This window comes from Pezoporus wallicus, unplaced genomic scaffold, assembly GCF_028554395.1.
Source record: "Pezoporus wallicus isolate ANWC-B61680 ecotype Strahan unplaced genomic scaffold, APGP_CSIRO_Pwel_v1 contig_7274, whole genome shotgun sequence".
In the NCBI taxonomy this organism is placed as follows: Eukaryota; Metazoa; Chordata; class Aves; order Psittaciformes; family Psittacidae; genus Pezoporus; species Pezoporus wallicus.
Genome location: NW_026637137.1, coordinates 1,629,841 through 1,649,785, shown reverse-complemented (window position 1 = coordinate 1,649,785; position 19,945 = coordinate 1,629,841).

The following is a 19,945-nucleotide window of genomic DNA, read 5'->3' as shown; positions in this document are numbered from 1 at the left end:
AGCTCACCACACGTTGTCTCTGCCACTCCTTTCTCCCCAGGGAAGGACTCCTCACACTCTTCCCCTGTTCCAGTGTGGGGTGCCTCCCACAGCAGACAGTCCTCCATGGACTTCTCCAATGTGAGTCCTTCCCACAGGCTGCAGTTCTTCACGAACTGCTTCAGTGTGGGTCCCTTCCATGGGTGCAGTCCTCCAGGAACAGACTGCTCCAAAGTGGGTCCCTTCCATGGGTGCAGTCCTCCAGGAACAGACTGCTCCAAAGTGGGTCCCTTCCATGGGTGCAGTCCTTCAGGAACAGACTGCTCCAAAGTAGGTCCCTTCCATGGTACAGCCCTTCAGCAACAGCCTGCTCCAGCATGGGTCCCTTCCATGGGTGCAGTCCCTCAGGAACAGACTGCTCCAGAGCGGATCCCTTCCCTGGGTGCAGCCCTTCAGGATCAGACTGCTCCAGTGTGTGCTGCAGGTGGAGATCTGCTCCACCACGGACCTCCATGTGCTGCAGGGGCACAGCTGCCTCACCATGGGCTGCACCACTGGCTGCAGGGGAATCTCTGCTCTGGAGCACCTCCTGCCCTCCTTCTGCACTGACCTGGGTGTCTGCAGGGCTGGGTCTCTCACAAATTCTCAGTCCTCTCTTCTGGCTGCTCTGCGGCTTTTTTTTCTCCCTTCTTAAATATAATAGAGACACTACAAATGTCACCAAAGGGCTCAGATTGTCACAGTAATGGGTCCTTCTTGGAGTCTGCTGCACTGGTTCTGTTGGACACAGGAAAAGCTTCCAGCAGCTTCTCACAGAAGCCACTCCTGTAGCTCCGCTGCTGCCAAAACTTTGCCTGCATACCCAGTACATATTCTTATTTTTGGAACAAAGGAAGTTGAGGATAAGTAGGCTAACCAGCCTGCACCTCTGCGCAGGGTGCATAAAGCCATTTGTATGTTTTGAGTGAAATTTTGCTTGTTTTACAGGTAGTGATGCCGCACAGGGTTTTTTCATTCTGTTCTTTGTAGACAGAAATAGTCTTTAAAGCTTCAGAAGTTAGCTCTGACATAGCAGATAGCACATTTTGTTGCTTTTTGCTTATTTTCAAAAGTAGACCTTCCTTAATCCATCAACACACTAAACTTTATTTTTTTCTTTTTTTAATTTAGGGGGGATGGGCATGACAGCTTTTTAATCTGACAGAGTAACATTCAGCAGATGGATTAAAAGGCTTATCTTGCTAAAACCAGCAACATCAGGAATCGATATGCGAGTGACTTCCTCGAGTAATATCTCAAGGCAGAACACAGTTTTCATAAGTTTACAGAAATTATCTTAACTTTTGCAGATGTATCTGTGAAGTGAGATGGAGTAATGTGATTCTGTCAGTACAGTTCAGGCTCACATAAGGTCACAATGGATGAACATTTGAGCCCAGGCATATCTGCAAATAGCCTTTTGCTGCTTTTTCAAACTGAGGAGCTGATGCAGCTTACAGACTTTGACAGCCATAATTAAATTTCAGTTTGACAAACTGGCTGTTACATTTTTTTCTTTTCTTTAATTCTATATTAGGCACAATGAACTAACTGGAAATAACATCTGCAGCCATCAGGGCGTTCTACATGGAACAGATACATTTACATTTTAATGAGTAAATAGCATTTATTCTGCACCAAATTTCCATGAGGATCCTAAAATGCTGTTTGCAGACTACCTTAGCCCCTTTTCATGTAAGGAGCCCAGTTTCTCAAAGCGCTTAACACAGCAAGCATGCCTGTGCTGGGAAGCTGAACCACAAAAGCTCAGTGAGCAGTCAGTAAATATTCTTTGGGCAGCTGAGCCTGACCTCCGTCTGTTGTAATTCCACTGATATCGAGGGAACTGTAACAATTTATACAGGGTGAGATACAATCCATAATATTTATTAAGTCTTTCTTCTGCTGTAGAAATCACTAGGTACCCAACAGAGGTAAAGCAATGTAGCTTCATTCAAATCTGTGGAGCCATGCTGATTTAAAGAAGCAAGAGACCTGATGCTCAAGCTTTTCACAAATGAATGCTCTCTTTTTGCTGATATATTCTTCATATACTTATGAAGTCCTTATGTTCCAAATTAGTTTTTCTCTCTTTGCTTTATGTTTTTCTTCAGTAGCACTTCCAAAGTGTGGGCTTCCCCACCCTGACTGGCACCACTAGAACACCACTAAGGTCACTGCCTGGCGGTTTCTACCATTGCTTCCTGTGAACACTTTCCCATCATTGTGAGAGGGCTGTTATCAGCAGTGCCTGGCTCCTCAGTCCCTGGGAATGACTGTACTGTAAATACCAACCCAGGTTTATCATGAACTGCCAAGTAAGACCTTTTGCCAGGTGACACTTTTTGCCAGGTGTAGCACAGAACTCAGTCAATAGAGTACCTGGCAAAAAAAATCTTTGAAGCTATACTAGAATTTGCATACTACAGCACCCAACACTGAAACAGTAAGGACGTGTTAGTCACTGCAGACTGACTAAGTCAGTGTTAGTTAGCCTGTAAGCTTATATTCAAGAAAAGATTCAGCATAGGTTTATTTGTGAAGGGCTCAACTTTATGGGGCTGCTTATAGGTATCTCTGGGAATGAATCTGTGGTGCCTAGAAGAGAGGCTCCCAGCAGGTTCTGGGTGAGAAAGGCAGCACACGAGAAAAGCTGAACTGAAGCTACTGAGCCCTTTCAGGCTGCGTCGATAGTGGTACGGACACAGATGAAGAGTTAGCCATCTTGGAGCTGGAAGGAGAGGAGACTGGGATGAGACAGCTAGATCCAGAGACATTTGAAACAGTCTCAGTCTTTTTATTTTTTTAAACCTGGTTGATAAAGATGGCACCATTCCATGTGAGCCCTCAGTTCTGATTTTTCATTTGATGTTGCTCCTGCTCTGCATCTGTGTCAGAAGAAAACTCACATTCTCCTTTGTAACACATTACCCACATTCTGAAATTGCTAAAGGAGACGCTTCACTGAAATGAATATTTATTCTGCTTCTAAGTCTCCAAACACATTGCACTTAAGAGTCTGCAAATGTATAGAAAATTTAACTGAAAGGGTATGTGCCATGGCTTGTACAGTACTCTGCACTGGTTAAGGAAAAAAATAATTGTTACAGCTAAACCCAGGACAAGATCATCAAACAATTTTTGTTTGCATCTGTCATTTGTGTATGGTTGAATGCAAACAAGCTCAAAGGTAATTAACTATTAAAGGTGCAGAAGAAACAATGTAATTATTTTTATATATTTTGTGTATATGAACAATCTATTCTTTATGAACAGAAAATGAAAATTATATAGTGCCATAACAAACACCTTAAACACATGCAGCTGTCACAGCAGCATATAACTTAAGGTCTTACTGGCCTTGACAGCCTTACAAGGTGTTTGGAATTTAGTTGATTTTTCTCATCTTGGCATATGAAGCTTAAGAATGCGCTTCTGGCTCCATCTCCATGAGTACTTACAGCACAAACACGACGTATAAACAGCAACTTTATATGTATCAGAAACAGAAATATCAGGAATGTCAACAAAAGCAGACCATTCTGGAACACCTTTCTCCTAAGAGCTGCTGAATATTTCATAGTTTGATCCTGACTCTGCTTTTATTAAATCCTATGCAAAGCTCTCAGCAGACATTATGCAGTAGCTTCACCTTCCTTAAAGGTGAAGAGGGAGGAAATTCTTAAAGCCTTGCTTACTGTAAGGCTTACTGAAATGTTTGTTTGTAGTTACACGAGGTATCTGGAAGTTCTTTCTATATTAGGTATTTATTTCACACATCTGCAGGTAGTAGCTGTATCTCATAAGCTTTAATCCTCATATATCTAATGCCTTGACTACTGGAATATTCAGCAGTATCATTTGTCATAATTGCTGCATGAAATGTGGTAGGCATGCCCCCCTCAGTAGAAGGCAGGTTAAAGCAGTAAACTGTTTATACTTATAGCTCTTCAATGAGGGTAATCTCTTGGAATATGGATAAATTTTTTTCTACATATATTTCAACAGTATTTCATGTGGAAATGCCATAACCTCACTTTGCTGTCATAAACTTAAGGATCAGAGATGCTTATGGGTCAGACAGAAGTGACACAGAATTCTGAAAGTCCTAACAGCAAGTTGTCTTGGTAAAATCTAGAATAACAATAGCACATATAAGTGTGCAATTTAGATGCCTAAATCTAAGAAGACAACATAGGCACGGAAACTGGGCTGGAATGGCTAAGCTGGAAACAATGTACCGAACTAGAAGGAGAAACTATTAAGTGGCTTGAAAATTGTGCACAGGCTCGAAAGTGCTTGAAAGATCCAATCACCTCCCTGATAGCTGTAAATGAACAATGTATTTTGAGGTCCTAATACTGTTCGACATCATCATTGCTGACCAGACTGATTACAGAATGCAACATCAGCAAATTTGTAGGTGGTTCTAAAGAGTCTTTGACATAAAAAATAGCTCCAATCTAGAGATGTCTTTGTACCTGTGCCAGGAAAGTCAATAGGGAGAAATGCAGAACTCAGCACCTGGAGCAGGTTTGGTTTGGTTTTATTTGTTTTGTTTTATTTTTTAATTTAATAAAACATGTTTTGTTTTGTTTAGCAGTATAGTAGTGAATGATCTGAATACAAATTCATGATCCGTGTGCCTTCCAGAATATGTCCAGTTTATATCCATGGTGTCTGGGCCTCAATAAGATCCCAGCAGTGCTGATTTTATTAGCCTTGAAGTGCAATAATTCGGTAAGCAAGAACTCTTTTGATGTCATCAAGCCATGGTACATTTACCTGACGTCTGTGACATGGAAAATAGCCACAAAAAGGACTGATTTGCATACTGCCGTTTTGCTAAAAATTCTGAAGTGCCCAAAACTGCCTCTGAGTGAATATTAGCATTGGGAGTTTTATCATAGCATCAAGGATCAGTGCTAAAAAAGCCCAGTTGCTCAGTACTTTTTTCCTCAGCACATTTGCATTTTTCCAGTTTTGTGTAATCTTTGCTAAAGTTAGAACCAACTATTGTGTTATATGATGTTAAATTTGTATTATGAATTATTTTCAGCAATCCCACTGAAGAAACTGGTCACGTGGCTATGCACGTACTGCCAATTGTTTCCCATGATATATGTTTTTAAAGACTCATATTAGCAATACAAAGCTTCAGGTGAACACAATAATATTCTCATTCCTACTTACTCTTGTTTTATTCTACCATAATTCTTGGGATGTTAATTCTTAATTTTTATACGTTATGCTAATGAGTCTGTCAGATATGCTCATATATTCACACACTTTTTGCAACATTTTGACTTTTTGTTTCTTAGAATGTTTCTAAAATATGAAAAATTTAAACACACTTGTGTACTGATATACATATGCACATATATTTATTACAATGTATGTTGTTAGAACACATTAGAAGTACAATAAGCAACAGCTGGAATCTTACACACTTCAAAATACAACAACAGTTTTCAGTCTTTCTTTGATAACTGCTGCTATAATGTAATACAGTAGCAGAAAAATAAATTACACACACAAAAAAATCCATTTCCATGCTAATGGAGCATGCTGCATACAGCTGATAGCATGCTTTCCGTAAGCAAATAGATATTGTTTAAGAAACTCACTTTCTAGAATAAAGGTGTACATTAAAATTACTGTCTGAAAGATTCTAGTCAGCTAAAAACATCTATTCCTTCTTAATGAAAGCATTTATTTTTTAAGTAGAAAATGCTGATGAGACCAATGACTAAGTGAAAAACTGTAAAGACTGGGATTTTTCATTTCAAAGCCCTTTAACTGTTTTCACAATAATGGTTTAAAAATGATTATTATAAGATCAGGAAATTCTGTGGATGTCAACTGACAACAGTTTCTGCCAGTTTTGCAGTCTTTAAAAATGAAATTGCTCCTGAAAAGCCTTTAACTGGAAAAACACTGTGGAGAATTTCAGCTGAGAACTGTCATAATCAAAGTTGAACGAAGAAATGCTTTGTGTGCATGTGTGGGCGCATGTGTGTGTGACTGAGAAAGAGAAAGAAATTGTGGATATGCAGTAGCAGTACTTTGCTAACATTTTTTCCCATTGCATGAAAAGATTTATAGACTTCAAAAATGGACTTGTAAATGGCACAGTCACAGCTGCCTGTTGTTAAGTACTGCTCTCCAGTAGTTCTACTCTGTCAGTCCTCCTGCACTATGATGTACAGTCTATAATAATTTCTTAATACCAGAAGAGTGAGAACAGTGATGTCGTTAAAAGCAGAAGTTGGAAGAGGGCTGGGAAATGCAACAGCAGAGTGATTCTCCCACAAGCAAGCTTGTAATTTGCTTTGCTGGAGGTGGTGATTGCCACCACTTTTATTTGCAGTCATTTAGGGAGGTAGATGTGTGCTCTAATAAATGTTTACAGAGAGAAAAGCAGTAAAAAACTTCAGTGAGAATATTTGTATTAGAAGTGCTTACAATATTTTAAAAAGCTTTATTTCATCTTTCACACACAGTACTATCAGCTTCATGTATTTGTAAAGCATGCTTTCTTCTTTGTAATTAGAATGCAGTGAAATGCAGAAGATCCAACGCAACTCACAGCTCTGATTTGTAGCAATGCTTAGACTTCAGCTTTTCCAACTAACTAGTAAGTCTTGTGTAGATATTCCATATTCACATAGATTTTGCTGTTGAATTTCTGCTTCACATGTGAATATCAAATTTCTATTGGAGCAGGTTGGAAGCCTTTCTCTTTCAGCTGAATCCCTCAGTGCTATTTATGTTGTATATGAATGAGTTTCCCTTCCCCCATAACATATTTTGTGGAGTTACCAGATCAGACTCTAGAGACTTAGGAAGTGAGAAACACCAAGCCCATGGATGGACATTCAAGTAAGCTAGATGTCTATCTGGTTAATGACACAGCCACAATAATGGTCTCAACTTATGTGAAAAGAATGTTTTTCTGAGCCCCTGAATATTGGTCTTAGACACAAGAAGACGTGCTTAGGCCTGTGAGATTTCTATGTAAGTCTAACTTAATGTGAGTTAGGGAGCAACTGCCCATGTTGGTTTCCCTGAGTTCCAGTTCCCTTCCAATAGGCGAAACTGTGGTTTCCTTTTGTATTCACTGTGAAGCAGGATATGTATAGTCGTCTTTATGGATACTCCTGATAGTCAGGTGCAAGTCTGAATATCCCATGGAAGATAAATATACACATTGTGGTGTGTCCCTGGGAGATGTTCAGTCTTCCAGCATTTCTCACCTAGAAGTTGGTTAATATTGGTTAGATCTCCTTGTCTTGGCTGCAACAGCTACATCAGACCATTACGGGTATATCTATACTTAGCAGGGACATGGCTTTATGCCACATTATAGTGACTGTATCCATGCCTAGACATTGAGCTTAAGGAGCTGTCTGTCCCTAAAAGCAATATTCCACTTTTATCTTGGTCAGTCACACAGTAGTTTGGCAACAAGTGACAGGAGAACAGAGGCATCAAGAAAGAGAATTTAACATGGATTTTTAGGATTTTCAGCTGCCAAATTTCAAACTGTGATCTTATGTGCTATTAGAAGATTCTCAAAACCAGGCTTGAGCTGCTTCTTTTTATTCTGACATAGCAATACCTGAAAAACTTAGAAAAGAAAACAACTGTCTTGGGTCTGTGTTGGTCTATTCTAATCCAGCATTTATGGCATGCTAAAAGGAAGGGGGATAAAACCCTTATTCCAAATCACTTAAGTCAGAAGTTTTGAACCTGAGCTTTTCCCCAGATGAGTTCTCTAATCATTGGTTAAATGTATGTGTCTGTATGTAAATTTGTCTTTCTTCTGCTTTTGGTTTGTGTAAGAAAAAAAAAAAAAAAAAACAAACCAAAAGTAACACCCTTGTAATATATTTATACCAAAACATAGCATATATGCATAGTGCTAAAGTAGCTAGCTCGCGAAGTTGAAAAAATATATGCACATGAAGGCAACATGGCACCTGAGTTACTTAATTTTATTTAGAAGCAGGTTTTTCAAGCTTTCATTTGCTGCTGCTTTAATTGTTTATGATGCTCATGGGACCCAAGTCATCTCAGCACTGAACTCCATCTTATATTCATGCCAGCCTAACTAGAACTATCTCAAGGGCCTTTACACTGTATTTTATTTCATGCAATAAGCATGCTGTTTGACTCCTGACTCAGGGTTTGAAGCCTTCCTAGAGGGAATATTTTAGTCTTTGCTTCAGAGTTAGAAATCCTAAAGCCAGCTTCTCCCTTGATGCCTCCCACTATCAAATAGCAGAATATAAGAACTGGAAGTAGGATCAGGTAAACCAGGTGTATATAGTTACAACAGTCCAAGAGAGAAAGGATGGAGTTAGGAAAGCCAGAGCTCATCTGGAGTTGAATATGGTGAGGAACATTAAGAAAAGTAAAACGGGATTCTCCAGGTGTATAAGCAGAAAATGCAGACGAGGGGAAATGGGGGCACAGTACTGAATAAGATCTTGTGACAAAGGGAATGGAAAAATGGCTTCTTCTACTGAAGTCTTTACTAGTGTGATTTGTTTTCAGGAATTATGGGCTCCTGATGCTAAAGGGAAAATCTGGAGAAAGGAAGCCTTGACAGTGGCTGAGGAAGGTGGAGGCTGTGGAACATTAAAAGACATTGGACATGCACAAGTACATGGTGATTCGGAGAAAACTCCAGGAACAAAGTTGTCAACAAAGTTTTGAAGCTGACAAGCAGGTATTCTTTATTGCGGCATCAGGAGACAGAGGGGATAGCTCCTCCTAACATGTGTCCCCACATATTCATGAAGCTATGCATGGATTACATTATTTTCCAGAAAGTTCCCCGCATCTGTACAGAATTGTGGTGGTGGTCTCTGAGAGTCGTTTGATTCTTCCAACGATCTTCATCACTTCTGCCAGCCTTTGAAGCACCTGTAGTAGATGCTCATACCAGTTTAATTGGTTCATTAACACCAGAGACGTAATAATCCTCCTGTCCTCCTGCTTATCAGTTGGTTTAACTGTAGCCCATCCTGGACACCTGCCATTCCCACATGCTCCTTATCCCTGTGTCCTGTTCTTCTAGACTGTTTTTCTTAAAACTATAGGAACTATAACAATTTATCTTGTACAAGAATTCTCAGTATGTTCTCTAGCTGTAGTCTACATTTTTTTTCTGTGTATCATGCACCTCAGTAATTTTCCATTGCTACTGTTACAAAGCCATCAAACTTAACACTACTTAAAACTGATTCTAAAGGTTTATAGGTTTATATATTCCATTTTGTAATTTTGTGCTCCCCCTTCTCTCAATGGGAGCTGATTTTTAAGGAAATACCATTTTTGCAGTCTTTTCTGACTTCACAGCAGTTACAATACCATAAGATGCACATAGTCCCTTTCTTGCAACAGCTACCTTGTTTGAAGAAAAGTACCTTGTTTCATTCTGTAGGTATGCATGAAGTCTGACCTGATAGTTGATTTACGTCTGATAAGTGAAGATCAAAGAGAACCCAATTTGCTATGATTTATAATCTCTAAAATTTGATGTGCATTAGATTGCTTCCTTCTTTTTATCTTTGCTTCTTTCTGTCTAACCTTTGAGATTGGTAACATTTCCTGAGTACTTAATCTGTTTGTTAAAACACATTGTCTAAGGCTGTCTTTATTGTTTAGGTTACTGGAAAAATGCTAACAAATGATTTGTGAAGATATCCTGTTTATGTAGTTTCAAAAGTGTTCATTACTCTACTGTTACAAATTTTACATATGAATTATATTACCAATAAAGTTAACTTTCTGATTTTACTTGATATATTTTTTGCTGATGTGAAACCAGTTATGTTATCTAAATTAGACCATGTGAAGCATTTTCATGATCTGGTGGGATACTATTTTACAGAAATGACATTCACAGTTTAGTCTCTCTAGAATCAGATTGTCTCATATTTTGGTTGTACTTGCTAATGTATACTACCTGCTATGCAGTGTTATAGAAGGCTTAGAAACACAAGGAGATAAAGAAAATACCTTGTGAGTATATTAATCTATCCTAATTATGCCATGCTCCTTTTGAAAGTTAGGGTGACGTTAATATTCAGTATTAACTGTCATCCGATCCATGATGATCTCTTTAAACTTTCATGCAGATCTACCCATTCAAATTAGCTTTTATTCTCTACTTGCTCTTTCTTAAGCTTAGTTTATAGATTTTCATGCAGCTTCCAGTGAAAGATTTCTTAGTAACTTCCATATGGCTGAACAATGCTGTCAATTCAAATGTTAATATCCCCAGGAACTTCTTTTATACTGTCCCAAGGACAAAGACTCCCATAGTTCTTGTCAAAATGTCCTTTGTAGTTCATTTTCTCTAATGTCTTACCAGTACTTTTTTTATTTTTTTTTTTTTTATTTTTATGTGATTCCCATCAACTGTAAGATGAGTCATACAAACACATTGATTGGGATTATGAAAAAACAACCTATATTGCAAAAGTCAGAAAATGTTTTTATCTTTTATAAGGTGATTTTGCAGCTGGTTTGGGGAAAAAAGTGTTATATTTCATCACTCTCTGTCCTATAGTAGTGCAGCTATTTTGGGTGAAGTTGGTCTGCTCTGTAGTTTATCCTGTAGTGTAGGGTTACAGATATTTATAACAAGTGTCTAAATAAAGCTATTTTCTTGTTCTTATCGGCCTTATTCCTCTATTAATTAAATATAATATTGTATTAAATGATTTGCTGAATAATGTATATGTATTCAAATATATATATGAAAAACCTTACCATCAGTAACAGATGGAAACTTTTGGAAGGCCATCACACTAATTTTAAAAGTTACTAAATGTAGGAAAATTACATTCATTTTCTTGAGGAGCAGGCAGAAAATCTTGGATGAACTGTGAAGCTGTTTTTTCTAAATTGGCAATAGGATAGCTACGCATAGATTTATAACTAGTTGGTAAAAGTGATGGCATTAATTGCCACTTATTGTCATCTAAGAAGATGATGGATTAAATTCTGATCCTTACAGAACTGCTTGAAAAGATTCTGTTGCTCCTGATAAATTTGAGAATTACCATACTTCAGAGGTTTTCCTGAAATGATTCAGTGCTATGTAATAGCACCCTTTTACTATTATTTAGTGGTGAAATGCTAAGGGACTTCCCATGCCACAAACAAAATACTTTTTTTTTTTAACCTAAGAAGGAAAAATCAATAATATTTTCTTGCGATATTATTATAATTTGTCTGTTAATCTTACTGTGTTTTAAAAAACTTATTCCATTTTAAATGTGTATTAAAGATTATAGAATCATAGGATCACAGAAAAGACCAGGTTAGGAAGGACCTTGAAAAATCATCTGGTCCAACCTTTTGTGAGAAACAGAGCCTAAATGAGATTATCTAGTACCCTGTCCAATCTCATCTTAAAGGCCTTCAGTGATGGGGAGTCTACCATTTCCTTGGGGAGGCTGTTCCAAGGAATGATTGTTCTCACAATAAAAAATGTCATTCTCATATTGAGATGAAACCTCTCCTGGTACAATACCCATCACCTCCTGTCTCCTCCATGTATGTCTTTTCTTTCTAGCTGCCTTTTAAGTAAGTACTGGAATACTCTGAAGAGCTTCCCCCAAGCCTTCTCTTTTCCAGGAAAAAGAGACCTAACTCCTTCAGTCTTTCTTCTTAGGGCAGGTTCTCTGGCCTTTTTCTCTCCTATTATGCTTAGAAATTGCAAAATACAGCTATTAATTAAAAATGGCCAATAAATGGCAAATCTGGATTAAACCACAGCAGTTAGAATGGGAGCTGGTGAATATGAGTACAGCCTGGACGTAGGTCTCAGTTGAAACCGAAGGGCTGTTAGAGTTTGTGTAGTAGAAATAAAATTAAACATACAGTACTAACAAGATCCCTTTGTAACATTCTCCTTTTCGCAGCGTAGTCATGAAATAAAGACTTATTCCTGGTAGTACTTCAGCTGTAATAATTGTGATCGAATTGAAATAGATTCCCTATATATCACCCCTTTATATTGTACCCAATACAATATTTGTAGTGGTCCTAAGAATGCTAAAACTCATCCTGCATAGAACTAAAAGGGTTAGAGCTGGTCAGGAAATGTTACTTGTGAAGACTCTTGGGATGTTTTTCTTACTTGTAATGATGCATATTTCTGATGGAAATGTTGCATTCAGCAAGAAATATACAGGGGTAACTGATTAAATAAAGCTGTCTTTTAGAAATATTTTTAGTAGCCATAAATATTAATAATGTGACCCTCTCAGGACTTGTTTCCCCATCCGTTGTATTTTTCTTTCTTCACTGCAGCATCCTATGCAGTATCCCTTTTGAATACAAGGAGAGATTGCCTCCAGAAGAAATTTACTCTTGCATGTTTTATTTACCTATTTATTAGAAGTCTTTAGTAAGGCTCTTAAAGTAGATTTATTTTCTCTGCTACCTGGAAAAGGAAGATATGTGTTATGACTGCATTCCTTTTGCCAAGCTCTATTATGTTGTTTCAGTCATACTAATGCACCTGTAATCTAATAATTTTTAATCTACCATAAATGATGTTTTCATGCAATGTTTAATGCTATCATGGTTTTCCTAAATGAAAACCAAGTTTTAGAGCTTATACAATAATTCTGTATCTAAAATGTTGATTAAAAGGAATTTATTCTTATGGAATAAAGAAAGATTGCATTTCATAAATCTGATCAAATCTTTACATTACTGATTCTTTAACTTTAAAGCATCATTTCAGGCTTATCAAGGAGTTGAGAAGGGAGACAGCAGTTTTGCCTCCTAAGGGTTTTAGCAGTTTTGCCTACTAAGGTTTTGTATTAGTATTTCCTGATATTAGTATTTTCTGATATAAGTTAGGTCCTTCAGGTGCTCTTACTTAACTAGAAAGAAAATTTCTAAAATGACCTCAATCTGGTGCTGTCCAGCTTTGTAACTGTTGTGGTTTAGCCTCAGCTGGCATATGAGCCCTACAGAGCCACTCACTCACTCCCCCTAACTGGATGAGGGAAAGAATTAGAAGAGTAAAAGTGAGAAAACTCATACATTGAGATAAAATAGGTGAATAGGTAAAAAAAACAAAAAACACAGCCCCCTACTAGAAGTTATGAACAAAATTAACTCTATCCCCATCAATACCAGCACAAGAAAAGAATGGTGTGAAATTACAAATATGAAATGTTGTCAATAAAGAAAAATTAAGTTTTCTCGGTTCACTCAAAATTATAAGCAAGTAAGTTTTCTACAGGTCGTGCCCTTCCTTAAGGAGCCCTGAAGGTTTAGTCACTTCAGCTGTATTGCAAGCATTTCATGATAGTCTGAGTAACAGCTGAGCACACAGATATTTCTTTGAAACAAGCCAGTCCCATCTATATAACATAGCCTAATGTATGATCCATGATTGCAAGCCTGCTTGAGAGCATCAGACTGCTGACTGATCCTCAACTTGGAAGCTCACTCACTAAGCAGAAATTATCACAGTACGTGCATATGGGATTCAAAAGAGTTAATCCCTTTCATGATTATTTAATTGAATTCTCTATCCTTTGCATCCCATGACATGCTAATCTGAGTTCAGTTGTAATATACAAAACTAGGAAAACTCAACAGAAATTTGGTTTTGCCAGCTTTTGGCAAAAGATCTCTGGTAAGATCAAAAAGGCAGACCTTAAACACAGTCTTTCTCATAGTGTTTTCCTCTCCTATTCTCCACTGTCATAAAAGAAAATGCTACATGAAAGCAATTTTAAGAATGTTCTTGTGTATGACAGGAAGCTCTTCTGTGGATCTCAATGACTCACAGAAGAATGGCTTGATTCAATCCAAGCGACTAGACAGAAATGTTTCTTATTTACTGCATTATACAAAGAGGCTAAAACATTGAAATTGGAAATGAATTTGAACAGGCTTATCAGGAACAATCAGCTAACATCCACTCCAGCAGCATCACAATTTTCTGCTGGTATATCTGGCTTCTTCAGTGTTGCAGCTTCCCCTCAGAGCAAGCTGTGAGAGCCAGATCTGCTTGCCTCAGGTTGCTCTTCTGCCTAATGTAGTTAGAAAGGCTCAAGTTGTACCCATTCACAATGACACTCATAGGCTTAGACAAGGATGGAGTTTGATTATTCATCTTCTCATTAATCATGCCAAGGCAAAGGAGAGGCAGATGACAGTTTTCAAAAAATCTCCCAATTTCATACATGCAGGACTTTCTTAGGAAGGAAACAGCCCTGAGGTAGGTTAGGCTGCCTGTGTTTTTCCACTTTATACATTTCGTTTTAAACTGTGCTACGGCTTATTCTGAAAAGAGCATGATTTGATACTCCTTCATATGATTCTTCTTTAGGAATGAATTCTTGTAAAGAGACAAAGGCAGAAAGAATAACTTCTTTCCCAGCTCTCAGCCAGCCTCTGTATCTTCAAATCGCTTTTGTTCACATGGGAAGATTGTATAAGCTCATACAAAGCACAAAATCAGAGTTTAGGCTAGGGATGTTTCCTCTGCATTATAATTTCTAGACTCATGGTATTACAAACTAAAAAGTGACATTATTTTCATACACTACAGGCATACCATTTCAGAAGCATTCTTTCCAGCAGAAACTTTCTTTGCAGTTTATAACTTTGCAAATATTTTTAATTGTCAAAAACAAGGTTAGAGCTGATAAGTGGTCCATTTACCCAGGCAACATAGCAAAAATAGTACTCTCTTCAAAAAGAACTTTTTTTTTTGTTTTTACTGTCAGTTATGCAAATCCATAGGAGATTCATCAGGACGTTATATAAGGTTTTAACCAAGGCTTACTAAATCCTTGTGAACCTTGTTCTTTTGGTGGTCATCCTCTCCACATCCTGAGGCATAGCTTCTTGAAATAGTCTCCCAGAACTGGCTTTTGCTTCACTCCATTTCCTACACCCAAGAGACTGCTGCCATCTTTAAGCATTTTTTATGGACAAAGACCTTTCATAGAGCTCAATTAGCTGATAAACAAATAGCAAGCAGTGACTATTTGAACTCTTCACAGAGAGGTGAAAACTGCAGCTAGAACTCAGGCTATGTGCATACAAGGCTATTTTCTTGGTGCTGCTTTTGATCCTGGATTCCTTCTTCCAAGTTATATTTAGTTAGCTACTCCTTATTTTAGCAGTATCTGTAGTTATCTTGTATTTTCTGTGAGTGTTGCTTGACTTGATGGGGCAAGAGCAATTAGTAAATATGGTATAATACAGACATATCCTTTGTCAGCAGTCCATTTTAGCATGTCCATCTGAAAAACTTACTGTTATTTCTTAAAACTTATGGTTCGAGTTATAACCACTGACTTCACTCTGGCTTTTGACCTGCATTTGCTCTGCAGGCATACTTGTTTTCATTTTTGCTGCCCTGAGTTCTAGCTGTATAATATGTCCAGGACTAATCTTTCATCATTGCTTTGTGTGAGTGCTTGTGTAGCCATCTTGCAGCACACATAGCAGCTACAAATTTCTGCTGTCTTCTGTCTTTGATACCAGTACTAAACCCTTGAAAACTGTCCCTGAAGTTTCTCTATCAGTCCCCAACTCTGAGTCCAGAAGAACCTGAAAGGAATGAGAGTGTTTACTAAATAAGGAGTGGAGCTCCTGTCTGTAAAAATTATGTCTGCCTTAGTAACTTCAGCATCAAATTGCTATTTATGAGGTTGGAGAGTTTTGTGATGTTTGAACAGTTGTACATTTTGTGCTGTTCAGTATACATGGTCAACAAATTCATGGCCTGCAGTCATGACTTTTGACTTGCTCTGTGTATATTTTATTAAAAGTTTATGAAATGTTTGCTTGTCTCGGTGTCAGCTCCTACGTTACTGGTTAGGTCTATCTTGCATTCATGTCTCATCCACAAATAAGCTGGTGGTAGGTGATAACTGCCTTTAGCATTGTATTCTAAATTCTAGAGTATGAATTCTTTAAATGGCTGGAGCAGCTTCATATCAGTATTTCAGGGTTGTGTGGGATCCTTCTGGAGAGATGTGCAGCAACTGAAACACATGGATAAAGCTTTTCTTCTGTTCTGTCTGGAGAACATCTGTGTTTTGATCTGCAAAGTGCAATCTTGTCACCAACTTTCTTTGACTTAGTTTTTCATTGTATCATTGTAGGCTGGCCTTGTGACTTCAGCAGTGGCTTTTTCTTAATGCTATTTAATATGAAGAATGGGTAGACTGTGGAAAAATAGTTTGCCATTCCCATAAGTTTTTGAATTTTATTTATTTTCTATGATTTGTCTCAGCTTTCAGTCTTTCAGTTTCTCTAGGTGCCAATATAACAAAGCTGGAAGAGTTCAGGAATCCACTGTTTCAGCTTGTCAGCATGCAGGCTGTTACTGGAACATTCTTAGTCATCATTTCAATTTGTTATTGTCGTTCTGGATTGCTACTTCTTTGATATCTGTTTCTTCTACAACAAAAATGCCATCAGCAATTTTAATTCCTGTGAGATACTTACTGTCTGGTTACAGACAATTTCATTTTCAGCCACAAATATATCTGACTCTACTATTTATCATGTTTATGGCATTTGAAGAAATTTATTCATTTGCTTTGTATAAATTTGGTCTGATTTCCTTGGTTATTGTTAGTAACTAGTTGAAAAAACATTGCAGCTAGACTCCAAATCATCTTTGATCTCATATTACAGTTACAGTCAAATAGCTTGCAGTCTTCTGCAGTGTATCTCATGGGAAATCTTGGATTTTCTTAACTCACTTCTGACATTCACTTCTCTGAAAACCTCTGCATCTCCAGTGATGACAGATACTGCAGCTTTTTCATCTTTTCACTATAACATAGCACAAGAATTGCTTTCAGACCATGTTCAGTGATAACTTAATCCAGCTGCACACTGTGTTGGCAAATGTTCAGTGCTGGTCTGAAGATGAATTCTCTGATAATGCCAGAGAAGAGGAGAGACAATTGCTGGCATGATATGTAATCTGCACTTGAATATGGCATTTATCACTTTTAGCCTGGTTTAGCTGCTTCTGTGAAGGCCATTTAACCAAATAGCAAAACCAAAGTTAGGCAGAAAAGCAGCCTGTAACTCTTTCAGAGGATTCAAAATTTTATTGTTTCTTTCCTAAAAGATGCCACGACACTGGTTTCTGTAGTGGACTTTTAGACAGCCTGAACCCAGTCTGAGTCCACATTATTGACAAGAACACTGTGATTGTACAGATCAGTATTTATTACAAAGAGATAGCCAAAATTGCTTTCTAGTGTACCCACATTGAGATCTCATTCTGTGTTGTGTGTCATTTATTATGCTCCATGGTTTGATCTATGTTGATTGGAAGTATGGTGCACACTATTGATAGCTTTGCTTTTGCCGATGGATATTTAGCGAGCCTTCTTAGCTGGAAATATTTTTCTATGGCCAAATCTCTTTTTTTTTTTTTTTCCTCTTAATAATTTATCACAAACACCTGATAGTCTATAACATGGAAACTTTCATGTCTCTAGAGTTTAGTAAGAAACCTCCTACTCACAGTCTGCACTTCTCCCAGGGAGTAGCCAGGCAGCTGCCAGATCTATCACAAAGCTTGGTGACCTTGACATTGCTATGGCAAGATATATGGCAGGCTGTTTCCCCAGGGCTCAGAGTTGGAGAGTCAGATTTATTACTGGTAGGTATAAAATAATATTGTAGAATCATAGAATCATAGCATAGTTAGGTTTGGAAAGGACCTTAAGATCATCCAGCTCCAACCCCCTTGCCATGGGCAGGGACACCTCACGCTAAACCATGTCGCCCAAGGCTCTGTCCAGCCCAGCCATGAACACTGCCAGGGATGGAGCATTCACAACTTCCCTGGGCAACCTATTCCAGTGCCTCAGCACCATCACAGTAAAGAACTTCTTCCTTATACCCAATCTAAACTTCCTCTGTTTGAGTTTGAACCCGTTACCCCTTGTGCTACCGCTATAGTCCCTAATGAAGAGTCCCTCCTCAGCATCCTTCTAGGCCCCCTTCAGGTACTGGAAGGCTGCTATGAGGTCTCCACACAGCCTTCCCTTCTCCAGGCTGAACAGCCCTAACTTTCTCAGCCTGTCTTCATACAGGAGGTGCTCCAATCCCCTGATATCCTCATGACTCTCCTCTGGATTTGCTCCAACAGTTCCATGTCCTTTTAATGTTGAGGACACCAGAACTGCTCACAATACTCCAACTGAGGTCTCATGAGAACATCTCTTTAAATTTCTGTTAAAAACTACCATAACTATTGTTGATATTTGTCAAAGGAATACATGAATACTTGGACAGAGCGATTAAATCTCTATCATCACATTAGTGATATTGAACATAAAATGTAGTATTTGAAGCATTTTAAAAAGTCTACATATATATAAAAGAGCTATTTATTTTTGTACTATAAATAGAACATTTCAGTATTCTATTTAGAAACTTTGCTAAGTAAAGCTAATCTTATTTAGTGTGGTGTATTTAACCATTATAAAACATGTATTAATTAAAATATTTTGAATTCACTTAACTGTTTTTATCCCATGCAAGTATTATTTTGAAAATTCTGTCAAAACAGGACAAGGATAAATGTCTTTGTCTTTAAATTTAAAGAAGGTAGATTAGATTAGAGACTAGATGTTAGGAAGAAGTTCTTTACTGTGTGGATAAAAAGACACTGGAACAGGTTGACCAGAAAAATTGTGGATGCCTTCTCCCTGGAAGCATTCAAGGCCAGGTCGGACAGGGCTTTGAACAACCTGGTCTAGTAGAAGGTTTTCCTGCCTGTCGCGGAGGGATTGGAACTGGATGATCTTTAAAGTCACTTCCAACTCAAACCATTCTATAATTCTGTGATTCTATGATTAATCTGTCACTGAGTTTGTAGCAGAACAAGTTTTTATACATGTGTGAAAGTGTTAATCATTAACTTGACATAAGAATATGTTTTCACTTACAGGTGATGCAGGAAAGTATCCTGAAGAAGATCCTGTGGGAAGGACTGTATAAAAATCAATCTTTTTTTAGAATAATGGCCTAAATTTTAATAGATGAAAATTCAACATTGTTCAATATCGATTACAAAAGAAGGAGAAATTGTTCAGTATTTCTTTGTAGGTCATAATTTGCATTCTGGTAGCTGACTCATATTAGACGTCTAGAATATGACAATAGACAATATTGACAATAGACAATATGAGAATAGACAAATATGACAATAGAAAACAATGCACTGGTGTTGAAATCTAACAAAGTATTAGAATAAATTTATAACCCCAGAAGTTAAAATGGGACAATATTCCATTTGTGAAGATCAAAATAAAAATTCTGTGTTCTATGTATCATCAACATCAGTTCATATTAATGAACATTCCATGTGACATCAAGCTTTAAGTTCCTATTTGTCTTCTGACTATTAAAGGGAATGATCCAATATTTCTTTGTAGGTGTTAATTTGCATTTTGGCAGCTGATCTTCAGTAATAAGCTTAGTGTCCTTCCTTTATATATGACTTTGAAATTTATTTTTAACAAGGTAAATAGTGTTCTAATGTCTTTCTGTTTTTACAGTATCCTCACAAAAAGAAAGACGCAGACACAGAAGTGATCTAACCTTTCAAAACTATTTTCAGCTACTTGTTGCTCTATTAAACATGAATTCCAGAGCTAATTATGACATTATTTTCAAAACAGAGTTCACTTAAAACTTACAAAATCTTGTCACAAACATTTTTTTAATATTAAAATTTTCAAGATGAGGAAGGGTGCATATGGCTATGAAAAAATGAGTGCTGATATATAGATAAATACAAATTTACTCAGTGATTCTACACATTTACCTGTGCTGTACTTGATGTTACCCAGGACATGGTTGGCCCTTTTGACTGCCAGGGCATACTGTG